The following is a 6,334-nucleotide window of genomic DNA, read 5'->3' on the forward strand; positions in this document are numbered from 1 at the left end:
GCATTAGGACCCACATGGACCGCAGGGTGAGCGCCCCCTGCTGGCCCCACTGACACCTCTTCCAGCAGCAACCTTAGTTTTTCCCAGGAGGTCTCTCATCCAGGCTCACACTTTCTGAGCTTCAGTGGGCTGCCAGTTGTGAGTTGCAGAGTGATATGGCTGCTGGCAAAGGACACTAAACATTCAAAATTTGAATTTTATTTTCCCAGCAATGATGGTTGCCAATTGATCGACTAAACACTAAACTCTGAGCATAAGAAATGTAAAGCGTGTGTCACATTTCAGTTTTTTAATGGCTCGGGCTGCTGTCTTGTACAACACTGGAAAGTCGCTCATTGCACTGGGATGTTAAAAGACCAGGTCGTCTTAAAATATTTTTGAGAAAAACATAAAAAAAGAAAAGGTTACATTAATATCACAACAAGAATGCTTGGAAGCCTAATGACACCATCCAAGAAATGGCAAGTGGTTTTCAGTTTCTTTTTTATATGTTTCTTTGTGATTTTTCTAGGAGAACACCTTGCCCTTAGTTTTGTATACCGCGGTGCTGTTGTTAAACTTTCCACACATTTGTAATAACCAAAAAGAGGCAGGTTGATTTGGGAGGCTTATTAAATATACTGTCAGAACTAGAAAAATATTCAACCTTTCAGCATTAGCATTATGGTATGAGAGGAAAGAAAACCGTCCATCATGAAAGACATTTTAGATCTTGCATCAGCAGTGTCTAAAATATGAAATTTTGTTTTTAAAAAAGTGTTGACAAAAACAGGAAGTATTACTGACCTACTTTGAGAAAGTGAAATTTGCCAGGCTCTGCACAGGGGTCTGATGAGAGACTAAACAAAGCTCTAGAACATCAGATGACTTAAAAAAAAAAGCTTTCTTTTTTGCACTGAATTTCCTTTAGATAGTAATGGAAAAATAAACATATCATACCCTAAGCCACAAAACACGTGCTGCTCTCTGACAGCTGCAAATTGCTAAGACGTCGGTACAAACATTGCACGTTTTGAGCGCAGTACAGACCGTATTAAAACCTATCAAAGCCTATGATGTCTTAACCTCTTAGGAAAATAAGCTCTTTTTTCAGCCAAGGAAGCTGAAACACTTTTTTGTGAGGGTCAACAGGTATTATTTTGTTTGATATTTACTGCTTGCAATTCGAATTGTATCTGCTGTAATGAATCTGGACCAGAGTCATGTCCATCTTCTCTATATTTCCCTTAACCTTGCTCCTCTCTGTCAGATTTTAAGTCCCATTTAAGGTATTGTAATTTTTTATACTTTTTGATCTTTTCAGCTCAGAAGTTCTCTATAACTTCTGTGCAGTCTTGTATCTTTGTTTTGTGCAGTTTTATTTAAAGACTCCTTTGAGAAACAAATCACATTTGGAACCCACCAGTGCCTCTGTGAATGATCATAGCACCTAAAGGTCACCTTGTTTCTTCTGCTCTGTATGATTTAATAATTTTAATAAAAATTGGGAACCAACTGAAGTTGTACTGGCTACCTAATTAACCATCTTCCTTATGACCCAGATATTTTCCGTGTAACATAACACAGTGTCAAAATTTGTCATGAAATACAGCAGTAAAGAAATTTAAGAAAAAATGTAATCCATGGAGGTTCTTAACTGAGGTTCTGGAGTGATAAAGGTACAGTAAATGAGCCAATTTCACCCAGCTGCTCTAAATCATAATCATTACCAGACTTATCTATATACTGTATATCACACGCACACACCTCTTTCATATTTTATTTCATGCATCTCCACCTTTGCAGCTGCCCATTGGTTAATTTCTCTCTAAGGCTTCCCCTTAACCAAGTGGGTTGAGACAATATTTATTCACAAAGTACATTGATTCATGGAGGTCATTAAATCACTGTGTTGTGTCTCAAGACATACCTAGGGGACTTCTAAGTGATAGTCTTATCTTTTGCACCATGCTGAGTTCCAGATTGAGTCCACAGTCCGACAGCCTGATTAAAAATTTGAGCTTCTATCCAAATGTCTCACAGGATGTGCTGTCTATCTCTGCAGCAGGTGCACGGTACATTTGGAGAATTGATCATTTTCAGGCCGGGACCGTTCACTTTCAGCAGTGTTTGGTTGAAAAAATAATTTTCTGTCTGCTTCGACACATGTACTAATCCACGTGAACATCCATATTTTCTCTTTTCTACTTCTTCTTGTTTTTTTTTTTCTGCCAGATGAGATCATTTTTTCACTAATAATTTGAAAAGGTCAAACATCCAAATTGAACAAGAGATAAAAGGGATTATAGAAAGGCAGAATGATGCGACAATAAACAAGCTTGGCGAATTGGCCATGGTTCTGAATGTGAAAAAGGACATTAAAAAGCAGGTAATGTAAGCAAAATAGCAATCAAAGTTGTCCTATTTATCATTTAGTTGTATATATATTCACATACAAGCTATTAATTACAGTCTCTACCTAATTCTCTATGAATCCGCATTGCTCTGTGTTCTGTTGGATACGCCCACAGTTTTAGAGAAGAGATGACTAAAACTGCAAAACTGATACCCAGAAAGACACACATCTCTGCATTTCTTAGTGAGCTGCCAACCACATGGCTCATTTTCTCACAGATCACATTAGAATCCGCTGCTGTCCACACTCTGACCTTCTTTGCATAGCAAAACACGAAAGACAAGAGCAAAATTCAGCCTCAGCCGTCCGTTTCTGTTGGGGTGGGGTGTGTGTTGTGTGTGTGTTGGGGGGGGGTGGGGGTTGTTTTCTTTTTAACCGACAAGAAATTGCTCCGACACATGGTTCTCCTAGATGTTGGAGAAAGCAGGTTCTTGGCGTGTCTCTTTGTAAATAAGCAAAACCGCAGTGATTGGAAAACACAAGCGGTCCCCAGTACTAATTCACTTTTTGCGAAGGGTTTCCTTCAATTGATGTCATAGACCAAGGGAGATCCTTGCTAAAAAAAAAGTGGTATCATGTCTGAGGGTCGCCCTAGACTTCCCTTTCAGAGAGAGACTGGGGGCTACCTTGTGGTGTATCTCTTCTGTCAGACAGTGCACATGCACTTTTGTAATACATAAACGCGAGAAACTGTTATTACAGAAACCACACGGCTGCGGGTTTGTTTTTCTCTCTAAAATGACTCATTTCCTGCAAAGAACTCTGTGCACGATTGACTGAAAGCAGCAAATGCTTTTAGATACAGGGAGAGGGGTGGCGGTGGGGTTTAGGCAGGTCAGGTACTGAGTTTGGAGACATGTGAAGGAAAGACAGCACATGGCACTTCAGCAGTTTTGCTGCACTGAACGTACACATCATTTTGCATTTCAAGAGAGGATAAACCGCAGCAAAGCACCAGTTCCCTTGGCTCCCAGACACAGTGAATCTGGAAAGGGATTACAGACTGAAGCTACACGCATCAGAGCAGTGCTGTTTTCCTTTTCTAATGAAACACTAAAAAGACCCTTTCGAAAAAGGTCAAAGAAAGACATTGAAAGCTGAGAAAATGCTGTTAATGGGTGCATGTAGAGTCGAAGGAAGATGAACGAAATGATTATGCTTGATAATCAGGATCTTAGCGGCACAGAAACCAAACCAGTCGTTAAAGCAAACAAGTTCAAAGTTGACCTGAATTGGTTAAAAGGAGATCAAGAAAATGCGAGGGCTCCATTTTAGAGGGATCCATAATCAGAGATTAGCAAAAAGAATGGATTGAACTACAGGTGGAACTGAAAAAAAAAGATATCTATCAGGAATAACCACATATAAGAAACTAAGAGTACTGAAAAAAGGTTTTTGGGAGTATTGTATAGTCAATTTGGCTTAACCTGCCTGGCTGTTTGACAGCCCCCATGCAAAGTGAAGATTGGCCAAGGGGCAGCTGCACAAGAGGGATGGAAAAGATTAACACAAAGGAGAGAAAAAGGGCAAATGTACAGTATTTATATACTTTTTGCACTTTAACTGAGGAAATGATTACAGCCCAGGACAGTTGAGGGCAGTTGAACTTGGCCGTCGTTAAGCCTCAAGGACTTTTGTTGTAAACATGGTTTAAAATTGTAGAGAGAGACAGAAACAAATACTGCAGCAGAGAAGAACTCATACCACATTTCTGTGCTATAACAGTAAAGGAACTGAGAGGTTGTATTCATTTGTGGGATTATACCAGAATAAGTAATAATGAGTAATTAATAATTATTATTACTGAAAGAGTCCTAAAAGAATGTTTTCATTTTTTTTACATGACAAAATCAAGTTATATAAGGATCAGTAGTAATTTTAGAATAACTATCACTGATGCATTACCAGGACTAAGCTTAAAACTAAAAAATCCCAAGAGCCAGATCAGTGTAACGTTGTTTTTCATAGGCTTTTAAAAATGATATTTCAATTGATTTCACTAAAGTGCACAAATTTTAAATCTGTCAGGTTAAACTTCCAGGAGGTGTATGCTATTACATTAAATGATTCAGCCCAGAAAGATTGGTTTGCCTGTGACAATTTACAGTTAATAAACTTTTTTAAATGTTTTGACATGTAAAACTATTTTAATTTAATCAGATTCATTATACCCTTATTTAATCAGCCGTTCTAGTAGTTTCAATGAGCTGTTTCAAATTAGCACAAAGGTGCGATCTCACAAAGCATTAGATACAGTATGAATGTCACAATGGTTAATTGTTTTGCATACAATTTGTGGCAGACTTTGCTTTTTTTGGTAAAGCTTTCCGCTGGAAGAAAAAAAAATCTGAATGGTAGAAAGACAGATGCAGACAGGTCCCAGAAATGTCGATTAAAACACTCTTCTGTGCATGAAACTCCATCAAGGAATTTACTTCATTCTTCTATTTACTGTGTCAGTGTGTTCTCCTCTCTTGTACTCTTGTGGAAAATCTGCATCTATAGCACCTACAAGAAACAGGACTGACATCTCTGACCAACTTCCAGCATGTCCTGACAATTCCTCCTTTGTCATCTACAGATCCAATTAGCCATCTCTTTGCCTTGTAACATACAGTATAAACTTTTATCACCAGCTCTGTACAGTATGTCCAGTCACTACACACTGAAGAAGATCAAAGCAAATATTCAAATAAATTATTGCTCAGCATTTACAGTATGTGCAACATTATGTGGCCTGTGAACTATGCCAAATTTAAAAGCTCTCATTTCTAAATACAGTACTGCAGTCATTTTCTCTCTAAGTAAAGGTGCATCAGTGCCTACATATGTGTGCAGAAAATAATAAGCACCTGCATATACAGTACTGTGGATGTTACTACACTTTTAGTATGTACTGCGGTACTAGTATGTTGCTAGTACTGTAGCAACACCTGCACTGGCTTAAACACTTCATGCAAATGTGAAAATAAATACATTATTTTTTAAATTTAATCTGACATATTCACAATACAAATAATACTTTGTTACAATACACAGTACAATGGTGTTTGCTGATATGTTAACATACTGTATATGGAGGCCGTTCAGTATAGATTGGACTCTCACACTTTTTCTCATTTGTTTTCTGCATTACACTGAACACCTCTTATTTAGCTTTTATGATGAAAACACATACAGGGGTTTTTCCATTGGCTTGTGAACATAAATTCCCGGTCATGTAGAGAACCACTTTGAGTCTGCTTGAATAAATACAAAAATCCTTCAGATTACTAATTTCTTCATCGAGCAAAGCTCAGACAACTTGTCTTTTAGTAAAAGCCGTTTTTGTACTTTAAAACCGTATTTCTTATTTTTTTCCAATTTGCATCTTTACAAGATCTATAACATACAGTACAAAAAAAAACAGTTTCATTTCTCTGTGTGTCTCATTGTACGCTTTCTGCTGACGCAGTGCTCTTTTTCGTTAATTCTGTTGATCTGCTGGAAATGTAGTGTCCTTGAAATGGATCTTTAATGATTTGTATTGGAGTATACAAGGTTGATGAACATTAAAATGTTCTGGCTTGAAATATTTAAAGATGGTGGTTTTTAATGAGAAATAAATACACTGAAAAGGGCAGCTTGATGTCTGTACCTTTGTAGGTCTAGGGCAATTTATTGTTCTTTTATTAAATCCTTAAAAAGATACTCCTAATTATAAATATTGAATTATTAAATATAATAATTTAATTGACAATCAGATCGATTTGTAAGCGGAATAACACCGAAATACCTTTGATGTATGTTGCTTGCTCATCGCTCGAGTTCGTAGTAATCCTAATTTACTACGTCTACCCACGCTGCACCTTAAACATAACTTTTTCCCATTAGGTTCATGCTGTTTTGTGGATTATGGTCTGGAAGCACTACTCAGAATTACACGGTTAAACTTTGGCT

Source organism: Lepisosteus oculatus, chromosome 12 (assembly GCF_040954835.1).
Source record: "Lepisosteus oculatus isolate fLepOcu1 chromosome 12, fLepOcu1.hap2, whole genome shotgun sequence".
NCBI classification, from domain to species: Eukaryota; Metazoa; Chordata; class Actinopteri; order Semionotiformes; family Lepisosteidae; genus Lepisosteus; species Lepisosteus oculatus.